The following is a 15574-nucleotide window of genomic DNA, read 5'->3' as shown; positions in this document are numbered from 1 at the left end:
AAAAAAAAAAAGAAATACAGTTCCTCAGTCACACTAGTCATATTTTGAGAGCTCAACAGCTATAGGTGGTTAGTAGTTACCACATTGGACAGCACAGACATAGAATGTTTAGCACCATGGAAGGTTCTACTGAACAACACTGCTCTAGATCTCTGCCCTCTTCACTACACCTAAAGGTGAGTTTACAGTCAAGACCAATTATCCTCTGCCCATCCTTATATGAGAAGAAATTTATTTTGAGTAAATTTCAAACAATAATACTTGGGAAGTATATCCTATCCAAAATATTTACCGTTTTTCCACCAAAGTCAAAGCATTCCATGTTTTACCATTTGGCACATTCTTTCAGTGAAATTACAAAAATGAACCCTCCCTCTTCCACTTGATATGGGGGCTTTTTATTTGCAACACCAGTTGTGAAGACAAATGCAACTAAATGGATAAAGAGATCCACAGGTTTTTATTTTCTACTCTCTAACATTAGGATTTTAATGATGCTTGATGTTCCTATATTTATATTAATTCAGTTAGTCCATTGAAGCACCCTGGCATTCTGAATCTTTAGCCAAGACCCTTTTCTCTATATGACGCTGCCTAATCATGTTCTATCTAAAGAGTAGAGAAGTGGAACAGTTAGATAAACATATAGCCATGTCTGTGACCTATTACAACTTTACAGCTATCAGAGCAGAAATATAAGCTGGTGTGTTTGTTACATTTCTCAGATTCTTTTTCTTCAGAATGGCTGCTCTTGTTTACACATAAACACCATGACAATGAAAAACCCTGTGTCTATCTATATCTATATCTATATCTATATCTATATCTATATCTATATCTATATCATCTATATCTGTATATGTTTGACTATTTATTTTGTTAGGATATTTTCCTTATAGTAGAATTGTTGGGTCCAAGGGTATATAATATTTAAAGCCTTTACTATGCATTGCTATGTTGACCCTACCCTGCTCCAAAAATATCAATTTATACTCTGAAAAGCAATGGATGTGAGTTCCCATTTTCCACACTTTCCTTAACATCGGGTATTATTTCCCTCTCCTCCCCCTGCTTCTCTCTTTTAAACATATTTGCTAAGGATTAAAATGATATTTGTTTAATTTGTAGGTATTTAAAAATAATTAGTGAATACAACACCAAAGGCACAATCCATGAAAGAAATAATTGATAAGCTGGGCTTCATTAAAATTAAAGGTTTTTGCTCTGTGAAAGACAATATCAAGAGAATGAGAAGACGAGCCACAGACAGATTATATATTTGCAAAAGACACATCTGATAAAGGACTGTTATCAAAATATACAAAGAACTCTTAAACTCAACAATAAAAAAAAAAGCAATTAAAATACAGGCCAATGACCTAAACAAATACCTTACTAAAGAAGATATACAGATGGCAAACAAGCATATGAAAAGATATCCACATCATATGTTATTAGGGAAAAGCAAATTAAAACAACGAGATACCATTAGGCAACTCTGCTCAAAATCCAGAACAGCAACAACACCAAATGCTAATGAGATGTGGACTAACAGGAACTCACATTCATTATTGGTGGGAATTCAAAATGATACCACTACTTAGGAAGACAGTGTGGAAGTTTCTTACAAAACTGAACATACTCTTACCATATGATCCAGTCATCCTACTCCATGTTATTTCCTAAAGGAGTTGAAAACTTATGTCTACACAAAACCCTGCACATGGGTGTTTACAGCAGCTTTATTCATAACTGCTCAAACTTGGAAACATCCTTCAATAGGTGAGTGAATAAATAAACTGTGATACATCCAGACAATGTAGTATTATTCAGGGCTAAAGAGAAATGAGCTATCAAGATACGAAAAGACATGAAGGAACCTTAAATGCATATTACTAAGTAGAAGAAGCCAATGTGAGAAGGCTATATAATGTATTATTCCAACTATATGATATTCTGGAAAAGGCAAAGCCAGAGAGACGATAAAAAAAATCAGTGATTTCCAGGAAAGAGGGTGGAGGAGAAGGGAGAGATAAAAGGGCAGAGCACGGAGGATTTTTAGGACAGTGAAAACACCCTGTGTAATATTATAATAATGGACAGATACCATTATACATCTGTCCAAACCCATAGAATGGACAATGCCAAGAGGGAACCATAAGGTAAACTCTGATCTTTGGGTGATTATGATGTATCAGTTTAGGTTCATCCTTGGTAAAAAAAAAAAAAATGGACAATTCTAGGGAGTCATCTTGATAATAGTGGAAGCTATGCAGGTGTGTAATAACTTCATGTAACCATTACTTTGTGGTTTCTGCCATTGAAAGCATAACTTTCTATCTCAAGTTTTGTATTTTCTTCTACTACTTTGGTGGAACCACATTATATATTGGAATTGTCAATCCATATGGTATTTTCTTTCATGTGAGGGTAGGTAGAGGCAAGTGATATTTCTGGGTATAATATTCCCCAAACAAACACAAATTAATAGGTTTGAGACATAAAATATTGTTATTTATTTTAAAAATAATTTAAAATTTAAAAAGATGATTAAAAAATTGAAATGGTGTCAATAGTGAATATTTCATAATATACATACCAGGTAGAGGGAAATTCTTATAATAATATCACTCTAAAATGGATCAGGCTAATGTTATCATGAAAGTGGAACCAGTTGATTGTTTCTTTTTGTATATTAAAAATGTAACAAATTGTTCATTCCTAGCAATGAAATTACTTTTTTCCTATCAGATACTGGACTACATATTGCACAATTATTGATAAGTTTAATCATTATTAATGAAAGTTTCCAATGCTTATTGAACAAAGTCAACATCCTTTATAATAAGTTCTGATAACATAACAGAAACACCTATTGTTAGTGAGTTCTAAATGTTATTAATGGAATTAATTAAATTTGAAAGTAAATATCTGAAAATCACCATTAGAAATTTCTACTTTTTTTAAAAAAACATTGGCCTTTTACTACATACAGAGCTTAGAGCTTTCTAATAAAGTCTATCTTATTCTCTGAATTAATCATTATTGCCATTGTCATCATCATGATTGTGATCACGGTGCCATTACTTTTCTTTCATTTGAAACATTTAAGAATATTTTTAAAAAGTCCAATTCTTTTCATACAAAAAAATTACATAGTTGTCAATAATAAAACCCACTTTAATGAAGTCATAGGTTTAAAAATAACAATTCCTAAAAATGGAATATCTAGCTGATAGAGTCATCAATCTTTAGAAATTTTGTCTTGGGGTTCAACAGTTATCATTAATTTTATTGAAAAAGCTATAAGAGTCAATATGATTCTTCTTCATCATGGCTCTGTTGAACATTTATCTCCTTAATAGAGGTAAACGCAGATAATTAGCTATTTGAGAGGCTAGGGAGCTCTAGAAATTAAAGCTAAAATGTTAAGAAACACTGCCGATCATTCAAAATGAAAAATAAAGCCTGATTTAAAGAAAGGTTGACAAAAATATGATTCGATTAAAACACTTTGGCAACATTTCTAATTTAAAACAGGCACATCAAAAATCATTTTGTACCTTAAGAATGTAAATATCAAAACAACTAGAAAAGAAACTTCCATATAGCCATTATGGACAAGAGGTTTCTCAAAAAACTAAAAATACAACTACCAGAGACCCAACAATCTCTTTTCTGGGTATATCCACAAAGGAAATTAAATCAGTACATGGAAGAGATATCTGTGCTCCCATGTTCACCGCAGCATTATTCAGAATACCCAAGATACAAAATGACCTAAGTGTCCATTAACGTATGAATGGATAAAGACTTTGTGATATATACATACAATGGAATATTTTCAAAGAAGATCCTGCCATTTGCAACATGCATGAACCTAGAAGACACTACACTAAGTGAAGTAAGCCAGACACAGAAAGAAAAATACTGCATGTTCTCACTCACATCAGATGGGGAGGTGGGGGAAATGAGATGTTGGTCAGCGTGTACGAAGTTGCAGTTATGTAGGAAGAACAAGTCTAGAGATCTAATGTACAGCATAATGACCATAGGTAATAATACTGTATATTGCATACTGGAAGTTTGCAAATTCCATGCACTCTTACCACACACCAAAAAGTAGCAAGTATGTGAGGAAACATACGTTAATTAGCTTGACTGCAGTAATTATTTCACTATCATAGTGAAATGTGTGAATCAAATCATGTTGTCTACCTTAAATACATACAGTTATTATAAAAAATAAAATTGAGTAGGAGCTTCCATCTTATAGACATCTCAGGTATGATGACCTGAGAAATGGACACGTACATATGGCCTGGTGTCAGGTGTATAAAAATCATAGAAATTTGGATATATGTTGTTTTTTACATACATCTAGCTCTAATGGCTAAGCTGGCTGATATCTTAGCCCAAAGACTGAGACTATAGAAACTACAGGAACTGAAACAAGAGGAATTTGTTTTCATTCCAATTACAGAATGGACTGAAGCCTGATCAAGTACTTCGAACATGGAATAGTGGAGAATGCTCGTACTTTTCAGTAATTTCACTTCATCCACACTACTCCATCTCTCTTCTTTATATATAGATATTTAACCCGTTACAGTACTGCTGGGAAAGAAGAAAGCTTGGTTAAGAGATCATTTACACTTTTATCTTTACCTTTCATCTCTCTTTCTTGTGTCCTCTCCTTCTGTCTCTGACTCTCCCTCCCTTCCTTTGGCCTCCTTCCCTTCCTTATTTTTCCTTTAATAAAAACAGACCACTTTCTACCTCAGGTATTGTCAATATTGAGAATTTCACACTTTAAAATATCTTACCAGGTACCATCTTTCACTGCTTCTTGGGAATTTCCTGTTCTTAGCTAATAACAACTTATGCTTGTGAGTATATTCTATGTTCCAGAGTTGATGATCATAGCTTGTTCCATGTTCAAAACAACAAAGGGTAAAAGGAAAGAATGATTTCAGATACAAGCATGGGCATTTTACACCTGTTCAGTGTTGTTACAATACTTTTGATATTTGCTATCATGGAAATAGTGCCCTTTATTTGAAGTTATGGCAAAAAAAAATTTTGAAAAAATGATTATAACTCCTTGCGCAAAGTTAGAAGATGACCCAGATGTATGAAAATTAGAGAGACTAAGGAAATAGCAATGAAAATCACAGAGTATAAATGGATATAACAAAAGCTGTTTCCCTTTTTGAAGAAAGAGAGGTATATGACCAAACTTGGGATCATTTCTTGGCTTTTATCCAAGTCAGTGCCAGTTAGTGGCAAATAATCGACTTTAGCTAGGAAAGTATTTTTTGAAAGACTTTCGTGTATGAAAACACTCCAGGTGGAGAGTGAATCCGCTTGAGTAACAGCGGGGCTCTGCTCCTGTTTTAGCTCGGCTTTGTCTCTAACGCTGCCAGGACAAGTTTCTCCCAAGCCGAGAGAAGTTGGCTAAGTTAGCCCTTGACTAAAAAATTAAAGTCAGTCCTAACGTCTGATGAGAAAGACCAACAACAGACATCAATAGAAACCGCGACGAAGGAAGCAACAGAAGTTATTAGCAAAGAAATTTTCTCCTTTAACTTGCTCTGCGCATATCAAAGGCACCTCTTTTGAAGCAAGCTGCTAGGGCGATGTGTAAACAACGCAGGGAGAGGCTTCTGTGCTCTGAGAATGGAAGGTTCCCCACGCACCGCATTGTTTACATTCGGCTCTCTCCAGCCTCTAAGCAAGAGTTCCTTTTATACTAACCCGTATTGTATCTACTTCTATTTTCAAATCCTCTGAAGCATATAGACCTCAATGCCTGAAAGAACATAATACGAAACGGAAATAAAATATGTTGTAAAAATTGTAGATAAAACCGAACTACTCATGTTAGATGGGGCTGGCAGGAATAGGATGAAAGAGGAATAAATGCCCAAATACAACAAATACACTATGTAACACGCGGGGGAATTTTGCCCTACTGTTAATTTAGTATAAGAGACAAGCAGCTTAGGACCGATACCACGAACAAGGTGTCCTCTAGGAAAAGCGGACCATTTCTGAAGTTCAAAAGAAGGAAACATTTTGCCCTGTTTTACATTGACCTGAAGACATGGATTATTGCATTCTTATTACTTCTTTCCAGTTTTCTTACTTCTACTTGCACACACAGCCTCACACGCATACCAAAGTGCCAGAAAAAAGTCACAGTGTTTTAGACTTTCAAATTAATAGAGGGTGAAAACGGGGAGGGGGGGGGGGCGAGGGAGCTAGGAGCAGGGGAAGGGAGAAATTTGTCCTGTGCCCACGGAGGGCTGGGGGTGGGGGCGACAGTGAAATTCCACCCAGCAAGTCCTGCTCCTGCAACAGAAGAAGAGTTCAGTTTCATAGATTGAGTTGTACCTTACCTGGTTTTGCAGTTAAAGACACCAACATGCCCCTAATTCTTCCTCTAAGGTACTACATATGCTGAAAGCTATAGTATTTGACCTTACACATTTCCACAGAAGAAACTCCAAAGCAACCTTTAACTTCAATAAAACGCTGTGTTCATTCTTCCCCTTGTGCTCAACGCACAGCAATCTAATACACCTCATCATGTGGTCCGTTACCATGGTAGCAATGAATCCAGCTGCTGAAATACAAAAGACTGACAAAAAGTTGCCTTTTTCCCCTCCACCCACCCTGACAAAGTCAGATTTTTTTTTTCTGTATGACAAGTCTAATTTGAATATGTTTCTGTTGCTGACTCAACCTCGTGAGCAAGGAAAAAAAAAAAAAGAAACGAATAGCAGGGGTATAAGAATAAAAGGGCCCCCACAGCCCTGAAACAAATGAAATAACTATATGCATTTTTTTAAGTTGCCACTAATCCCTCAAAATACTGATCATTATCTACTACTTCTTCCAACCAAGTATTTTTAAACACCAGTTACTAACTCAAAAAAAAAAAAAAAGGAGCAATAGTCTCATAGCTCCTTTAAATATAGATATAAAAGTTAAATAATTCAATAAACACGGATGTTGAAAACACTGCATCAGTATAGGAAGGGCTAGTCTCAAAGGATTTTCCTAGAGCAAACTTCTAATCACAGTTCAGAGGTGGGAGGCAAAATTCTTCAACTTCTTTTCATCAAACCCTGTGGTTAGCCATTATTTAAACAGATTAAGTCCCAGTTCTGTTTTATTTATTTATTTAAGTTTATTTATTTATTTATTTTGAGAGAGACAGAGACAGCACAAGTGGGGGAGGGGCAGAGAGAGGAGAGTGAGAGAATCCCAAGCAACTGTCAGTGCAGAGCCCAATGGGGGGCGGCAGGGGCGGGGAGGGGGCTTGAGCCCACGACCTGTGAGATCATGACCTGAGCCAAAATAAAAAGTTGGATGCTTAACATACTGAGCCACCCAGGCGCCCCTCCTATTTTAAATGATCACAGATTTGGATCTGTGGTGACACAGCCTGATAGAATCAACCAAAGCATACTTGGGGGTTCCATATTAAGAGTAGAAGTTTGGACTTGGGACAGTTGCAACTCTGAAGAATCCTGGGACCCCCAAGCCCATGGCTATGCAATTAATATTTAAGGAACCACCTTCAGTTTATTCGCATGTGCTTTAAGGACGCCTGATGGGAGGCCTGGGTGACAGGCTTCACCTGGCCACAGCTGTGGTCCCTCCCTCCCACCATGGACATCCTTCACAGCTGGTGCTCTCTCCACCATCAGGCGAGCAGCTATTCTGTCCCTCGGGTCATGCATGGTCAATCCCCTGCTTCCACAGCTTTGCTTACTTTCCAGATTTAGCTCAAATTCCATAATAATTTGTTTACATATCTATTCTCTCTCTTTAGACATGGACTCGCCTAAGAAGGGGAATGTTGCCTTATTTATCTCTTCATACCATGGAACCAGCAAAGAGTTTGGCATAATGTCGGGCTCGGTGGCTATTTCTTGAATGAATAAAGCAGGGAATGAATGCTTTATGTCAGCACAGTGGAGGGAACCTCAACTCCTCCAGGACTGTGTTCACAGCATTCTCTGCTGTGGTTAAGCCCCTGAGGGGGGGTTTGCTCAGGCTTTTCCTTACTATCCCACGCTGCACAGGGAGGGAGGCAAGAGTAGCAACCACTGAGTTACTCAGATGTGGTTTTAAAATCGGTTCTTACCCAGACTGGCTTTGTGATCTTGGATAGACTATTTAACCTCTCTAAACCTTGGTTACTCTTATGTAAAATTTCTACTTTCAAAAGTTATGAAAAAGGATTAAATGAGATGGTCCAAGGAAATTACCAAGCACTGAGCTTGAAACACAGTTAAGTGCTCAATACATTATCACTAGAGTTATTTAGCAAAAATGTTTATGAGTTTTGAACAAAAGGGACAAGAAAGCTCATTGACACCTGACTTTCCCTTGATGATAAAACTGTCATTTTCAACCAGATACACATTTTCAATGATACGCTTTATAATATGAGTAGTGACACAGCATAATACAGAGACCATTTCAGGTAACTAGCCAGGATTGCCTGCTCCCACTTACAAACTATCTAGAGGAGATGATGACCAGCCAAAAGGTTTTACATATTCCCAATGTGAAGTAACTGTGGAAAGAGTATTAAAGTTGGTAGTTGATTAAAAAAAAACTTTTTAAAACTTTTTAATTTTTTTAAATTTTATTTATTTATTTTTTAAATGTTTTTATTTATTTTTGAGACAGAGAGAGACAGAGCATGAGCAGGGGAGGGGCAGAGAGAGAGAGGGAGACACAGAATCCGAGGCAGGCTCCAGGCTCTGAGCTGTCAGCACAGAGTCCAACACGGGGCTCGAACTCACAGACCGTGAGATCATGACCTGAGCCAAAGTCGGACGCTTAACCGACTGAGCCACCCAGGTGCCCCTAAAACTTTTTAAAAAGAATTGTCATCAGAAAGAGCCTCAGAATAGAAATTATATACAGAGACCACGTTTTTAACAACGTACAAATGTTAGCTTAACAGCCTTTAAAAGGTCACCTTGATCAGTAACAAGGGCTGTAAACTGCTCGCCACTACAGACTTTTAGTTGCTTTTCTCCGCAGTCATCTAACTCAGGAAATTGCCAGGCACCAAAGCCAATTGCATAGGAATAGTAGCATTAAAATCCCTTTGAAGCCTTCTAGTGCAAAGAAGCCACCAGGGGTTAAAAAAAAAAAAAAAAGAAAAAGAAAACGACAGCAAGAAAAACAAAACCTGTGGCAGAGAAAAAACTTCCATGGCAGGAAGTTGCTATAAAGAATAAAATGCATGTTGCACATCACAAGATTTCTCTATCATTAAAAGCAAGACCTACAGCAAATCAGTAGAGATTATTAAAACAGCTCCAGCACTGCTGCAACTCTGAAAAATCCTTCAGGGTGGTGACTCGTCATGACACAGTCCTACAAAGCGTGGAAGTGAGGCAGAATAGACGAAAAGGCAAGAAGCATATCCACTGGAAAGTCAGAGCCCCTTAATCCTTGTCAGGGCAGCTGATGAAGGAAAGACTCATAGAACCGCAATCTGAATAATTCATAATTATTCTCATGTGTGGCTGGCTCAATAGAAACGCTTTCACTGCTTGTACTCATTTCTTTGTGAGTCTTCACCTTGTGTCTTTTTCCCTCCTACAGATTGCTTATGCATCCCACCATTCTTCATTTTGTCAACTGAAGAGCATATCATTTATCTAGTCAATGTAGACCCCTCCTAGGGATTAACTATGATGAGCACACATCCTTTGTCAGATGTCAAGCAACTTGTTTGATTCTCTCTCTTAAGCATTCAGGAAATATGATGCCAATATATTTGGTTTCACAAAGTTTGAAATCCCCTTTTGCCAATGTTAAGATTAACCTCTTGTTCAGTGTGAACAAAATTTGTAACGTAATCTGTGCTGGGATGACCCACCTAATTTCATATGAAGAATCTTAACACCCGGGGGAAACAGTTTCGAGACATAATGCTTCAGAATTATGAGAAAGATGAGCCAAGCCTTGGATGCACAGACCTGGGAGAGAGCTTACAGGGTTGTTTGCCTCACTGCTGTCTCTTCAGACATGAGGGCACCTAATTTCCCACGAACTCGAGGTAACAACATGGGCTCAGAGGTCACATGCTTGAATTCAACAGGATGGCTACCAAAAAAAAAAAAAAAAGAAACACCCCCCCCAAAAAAAAAAAACCCAAAAAACAACTGGCTGCTAATGTCAATGAAATCAAAACAAGACAAAACAATTTGAACCCCTGCAAAGTCCATTTTTTCAGGTCACATTTTCAAATTGTTATTTAGTTTAGAATACCACAAAGAGCTTTATTGTTAGGGCGCTGGTTTAAATCAAATAAGAAAACTCGTTCACAGCAACAACAAAAAAGACTGCGATCTATTGAACAATTTTTGCAGGCACATAGTTTCTCCAGCTGCTTTGAGCAGCTGACCTAAAAAATATTAATCGGATTAGTATCTATTCTACTCATGAAAATTTCTTATGAAAGAACAAGGCTATTGCAAGGCATCTCAGTTTATATAACTCAATATCAAGATATTCTATTTTACCCTGAAGATGTTTTCAAAACATGCACTCCTCTTTTGAATTGTATTAACGGGGCTATAAATAAGTATCTGGTTTTAAATAGCACTGTGAAATTGATGGATACAGATCCCACAGATAACTAATTGTGAACCCTGAATCATTTTGCCCTATTCACATATGGAAATTTATTCCCAAATTTCTGTTTTTGTATTTTTAATCTTTTCAAAATTCAAGAATACATCTGGATTCTTCCTTAGTGAAAAACATACTTGGTTTTTAAACCTAAGAATAAAATAATAATAAATAATAAAACCTGACATGACGTGCCCATTTTCTCACTGAAAGGTAATATTACAAGTCCAATGTAGAGAAGTTGAGGAATATAGATTTACGAAATCACATCAAAAGCACATATAATTTATTTATCCGAGGTAACTGATATTGACATTTTGATGCATTTCTTAATTTTTATATACTAACAATCTTGGATGATTTTGACTATAGCTTTCTTTCACCTAAAGAAAGACATGTAAAATAAACATACTGTGCTATTATACATTATTTGAAAATATTTTTTAATAGTTGCATAAAATTCTACTATTTGGATATGTCAGAATTCACTTAGCCATCCCTCATTGTGAAATAAATATTTAGTCTTTTCCCGGTTTCTTTTTATAAGTGATACATCTTTGTATGTAAGTTTTTGATTATACCTTGGGTTATTTCCTTAGAACAGATTCCTGTGTGGGAGTGGGAATTATTGAGTTTAAATTAGAAAATCTAAGCATAGAATGTTAGAATTAGAGGACTCATACCTATAATTCAGTGTAATACAGACTTTATTGATGAGGAAACAGGTGAAATAACGGTCTCAAAGTCCTGCCATGTGTTCACTGTGCTTTTAAGATTAAAAAAATGTTTATTTATTATATATTTTTGATAAAGAGAGAGCACGAGCAGGGGAGGGGCAAGAGGGGCGGGGGGTGGGGGAGACACAGAATACAAAGCAGGCTCCAGGCTCTGCACTGTCAGCCCAGAGCTCAATGCGAGCTCGAACTCATGAACCACAAGATCATGACCTAAGCTGAAGTTGGAGGCTCAACCGACTGAGCCACCCAGATGCCCTGACTTTGCTGTTTGTAATATCGCCCTGCTGACTCTAAATTCATGTCTGAGGGGCCCCTTCCCAGTTCCAGTTTGGCATCCTCTGTGAAACTCCACAAATGTGCTCCAGGGTCCAAGGCAGGACCGGGAGTTACTTGGAGGCAGGTAACACAGTTTTGTTGTTGTTGCCGTTGTTGTTGTTGTTTGGTCAGAGGCAATCAGCGTGGCAGCATCTCTACAGCCCCCTTCCACTGACAGCAAAACAGAGTGGATACTGAGAAGAAGCAAATATTCGCTCAGGTCAAAATCTGTCCTGAGGAGAACAAAATGGAAAAAGGTTCCAAGAGAGTTGTGAGGTCAGGATGCTCTGAGTTTGAGTTGATATAAAATCAGGCAGAGTTCTTTGATAGACACCGAGTTCTTTTCTGTCCTTGTATTCGGTGGGGAAACCAGAAGATCTGTGGGGTTTGAGTGGCAGACTGTCAGGGAACTTGTAGGAGCAGAGGACTGAGTACTTGTCTGGTCACCCTCTGTGACAATCCCATATCCTGTAAAGCCAGGCGTGTTTGCAGTGCCACGATGACGTCTTCGTTTGACAGAATATATTCTTTCTCAGTTCGAGGGAAGAGAGGAGGACATTTCTGAAAATCAGGTCTACTCATGAAGTCAAAGAAACAGGCATATTCCCGAGAAGTCACTCTTGAAAGAATTCATTTTCTTAATCTGAATACACAGTTACACAAGATTATTACTTCTTGGTCTCTTCCGCCTGACTTATTCTAAAATAAGATGACTTATTCTAATTCAATAAATTTTAATTAAGTGTCTTCTAAAAGCCCATATTGTATAGATGTAGGCGGGAGAAATATAAATAGCCTACAGCCTAGAAGGGGAGATAAGAATATGGATAAAGAAAATATAGCCGTAGATACAATATATGAAAAAAATATAATTAACTGACTTGAGAGTAGATAGATAATTTAATTAGGTCCGTTTAGGCAGAACATTTAGGGGGGGAAATCATCCATTCAGTGTGCCCCAAGCTTGGAAAGCGGTTGATGTTCGGATATTAGGTGTATTTTCCCAGATGCTTTTGCTTTGTGCTTGGGTACTAGGGCTATATCTGCGCGGTATACACGCCAAAAGCTCCATGGACGGATGCCTGATGTACGTAAGAGCATATTCAGTGACCAAGATTAGACAGAGGAGTGATAAGTTACTGAGTTTCTCCCTTCCTTTGTTATGCGCTCCTCAGAAAGGATAAGTAATTAGTTGGTGGCAAGGTGAGGGGTGCGGGGCGGGGGGGTAGTAGCTGTCTCTACAGTCGTATGTGTGTATAAATCGTAGGTAATGAGATGGAGAGACTGGGAAGCAAATGCCATGTCATGCACCTTGTGGGCACTCAATAAAAGTTCATTATCGATGCCAACGTTGATGAAAATAAAGGGTATTATAACATGGAGCAAGTTAGGAGAATAATTAAAGGCAAGACTATAGGAGAAGAAATTATTAAGGAAAAATAGATTAAACAGTTGGAAAAGGATACAAGGTGACTTAGGGGGAAAGATAAAAGTAAAAATATATGTGGTTAAAGAGAACATATAGCACAATTATCCAGGGGGTAAGAGAAAAAGAATACTGACGAGGAGCGCCTGAGCGGCTCGGTCCGTTAAGTGTCTTGACTCTTGATTTTTGCTCACATCGTCATCTCACGGTTCCTGAGATCAAGCCCCATATTCGGCTCTGAGCTGACAGCATGGAGGCTGCTTGAGACTTTGTCTCTCTCTCTCTCTTTCTGCCCCTCCCCTGCTCACGGGCTCTCTCTCAAAATAAATAGTTTTTTTTTTTTTTATAAAAGAATACTGAAGAAATACACAATTGAGAAAGTTGTCTGAATAAATGAAGACAAGTTGACAGAGCAGTGTCTGAAATGTCATTGTATATACCTACATGAATTTCATGATCGGAATGAATGATAAAGTTTCATTTGATAGCTAAACACGCCTTACATAAATTGACCCACACTATAAAGATATTGGGCGCTTTGGACCCTCCTGGGTGTCTGTGGTGGTAAACACTCCATCAGTAGCGATCACCTAACATCTCCGAGGTTCTGGTACGTGACACCAGGGAGTTCACTGGAGTCAACCTGGGAGGCATTATCCTTCTCCATACTTCACACTGGTTAATTCTCCATCAGGCCACTGCATTCGGTTTAGAGCCTCTCGGTGACATGTGAAATGGAGAAACTGGAGAAACCATCATACAAGGGGGGAACAATGAGCAGGAAGGGAAGTCGCATAAAAGCCGGCCAGGGAGGCACTTTACGCACGTGAAAGGCTATCTGCGCATAAGTAATGGTGAGCAGGTGGTCTTCATTTGTTTACGGAAGGCACCACGCTATGTGTTCGCCAGGTGAGACATCAGAAAGGACCCCTGACATGATAACAAAACCAGGGCGTGTAAGTAACACAAGGCCGAGAGGCCTCAGCTCCTACTTTGTTCATCACAGATGAATCGCCACTCACGTTCATTATACAGGTAACGGCACTTGACCTCCCAGTGGAGACACAATTCTGTGTTCATATGTTCCTATACACACACATTGAGAAGACAGAAACCTTCAGTCATACATCAGATTCTGTGGCTTGCATTGCCCACCCATACGATCACACTTGTGGCACTAATATGCAAAGTGTAAGAACAACTCTATTTGTTTCATCTATTCAGGCTCTGTGATATCTTTGATAAACATTGTAGGCCGATTAAAAAATAAGAGTAATCAAAAATATTTTCTAATCACTTATAACCCCACTGGCCACAAGTAATAGTTTTGAATTTATCTATTCATATCTGTTTCTAAGTACCTATGTAGCTTCATTTTAAAATGGATTGTCAGATGGGTGAAATGGGTGGTGGGGATTAAAGAGGACACTTATCACGGTGAGCACGGAGCCATGTATAGAATTATTGAATCGCTACATTGTACACCTGACTCTAATATAACGCTGTATGTGAACTAGACTGGAATTAAAATAAAAAAACTTAATCAAATTAAAAATACACAGAAACACACTTTGAGAATGGTAAAAAACAAAAATGCAAAACAAGAGAGAATAAAACGGATTGCTACCTTTTTTCTTTTTTTCTTTTTTTTGAGAGACAGAGCATATGAGCGGGGGAGAAGGACAGAGGAAGAGGGAGAAAGAAATCTCAAGCAGGCTCCACGCTCAGCAAGGAGCCCAATGCGAGGCTCAATCCCACAACCCCGGGACAATGACCTGAGCTGAAACAAAGAGTCGGACAGTTGAGCCACCCAGGAACCCCTAGATTGTTAGTTTTAAAACTGCAACATTTTCCATATTCTAAAGGAGGCTACAGGCCTCATGACTACCTTTGAGGAAGAATGCTCTTTTTATTTTTTATTTTTTTGGGGATAAACTTCAAGGGGCTTATGTTTATATATAAACTAGTCTACAAGAGAGGGATGAAGGAAGATAAATTAGGTCATCCTGTGAGACAGAGGAAAATGCTCCCTTCACTATGAGTTGTATAGCTGAAAGACTGTGAGTTAGTTGTTAACCGGAATAAGAAGGGTTTGGGGACTAGATCCAGGGAGGATGGGTGTTGACGTTCTGGACACGGGGAGCAAGGTCCAGGTCAGAGGGAATTCCTACCTGTAGGGGAACCAGGTTCTAAAACATGGTGGCCCAGGAGGAAACAGCCAATATGGGATCCCTTTTGAACGGTATGACTATGGTCTAAGGAATAATGATGCTGATGACTAATTTTAAATATTCTGAGTTATAATAGCTCTGTTATCATCAAGATTTTAGGAAAGCTTTGAGAATTGCCCTTAGCTTCACAGTGAGTAATTAAGTCTGTGTCCATGCTTGGAATGGGGTCTAAAGAAAGAACAGACTTCCTGAGA

General features: G+C 38.1%; 1 protein-coding gene across 24 annotated transcripts in view; it reads right to left on the bottom strand.

The window, feature by feature from the left end:
* Positions 1–15574, bottom strand: part of DTNA (dystrobrevin alpha) — a 354755-nt gene that overhangs the window by 156854 nt on the left and 182327 nt on the right. Inside the window, exon 1 of one of the 24 annotated variants that reach the window (XM_042909765.1) lies at positions 6402–6571. The exons of the other annotated variants lie outside the window; for them this stretch is intronic. The gene's annotated coding sequence lies outside the window, so the exon portion shown is untranslated. Of the gene's footprint in view, positions 1–6401; positions 6572–15574 lie in introns of those variants that run through there. 24 annotated transcript variants of the gene reach the window in all.

Source organism: Panthera leo, chromosome D3, assembly GCF_018350215.1.
Source record: "Panthera leo isolate Ple1 chromosome D3, P.leo_Ple1_pat1.1, whole genome shotgun sequence".
NCBI lineage: Eukaryota > Metazoa > Chordata > Mammalia > Carnivora > Felidae > Panthera > Panthera leo.
Note: the sequence above shows the minus strand (reverse complement) of the source record. Positions and strands in the feature narration are given on the sequence as shown.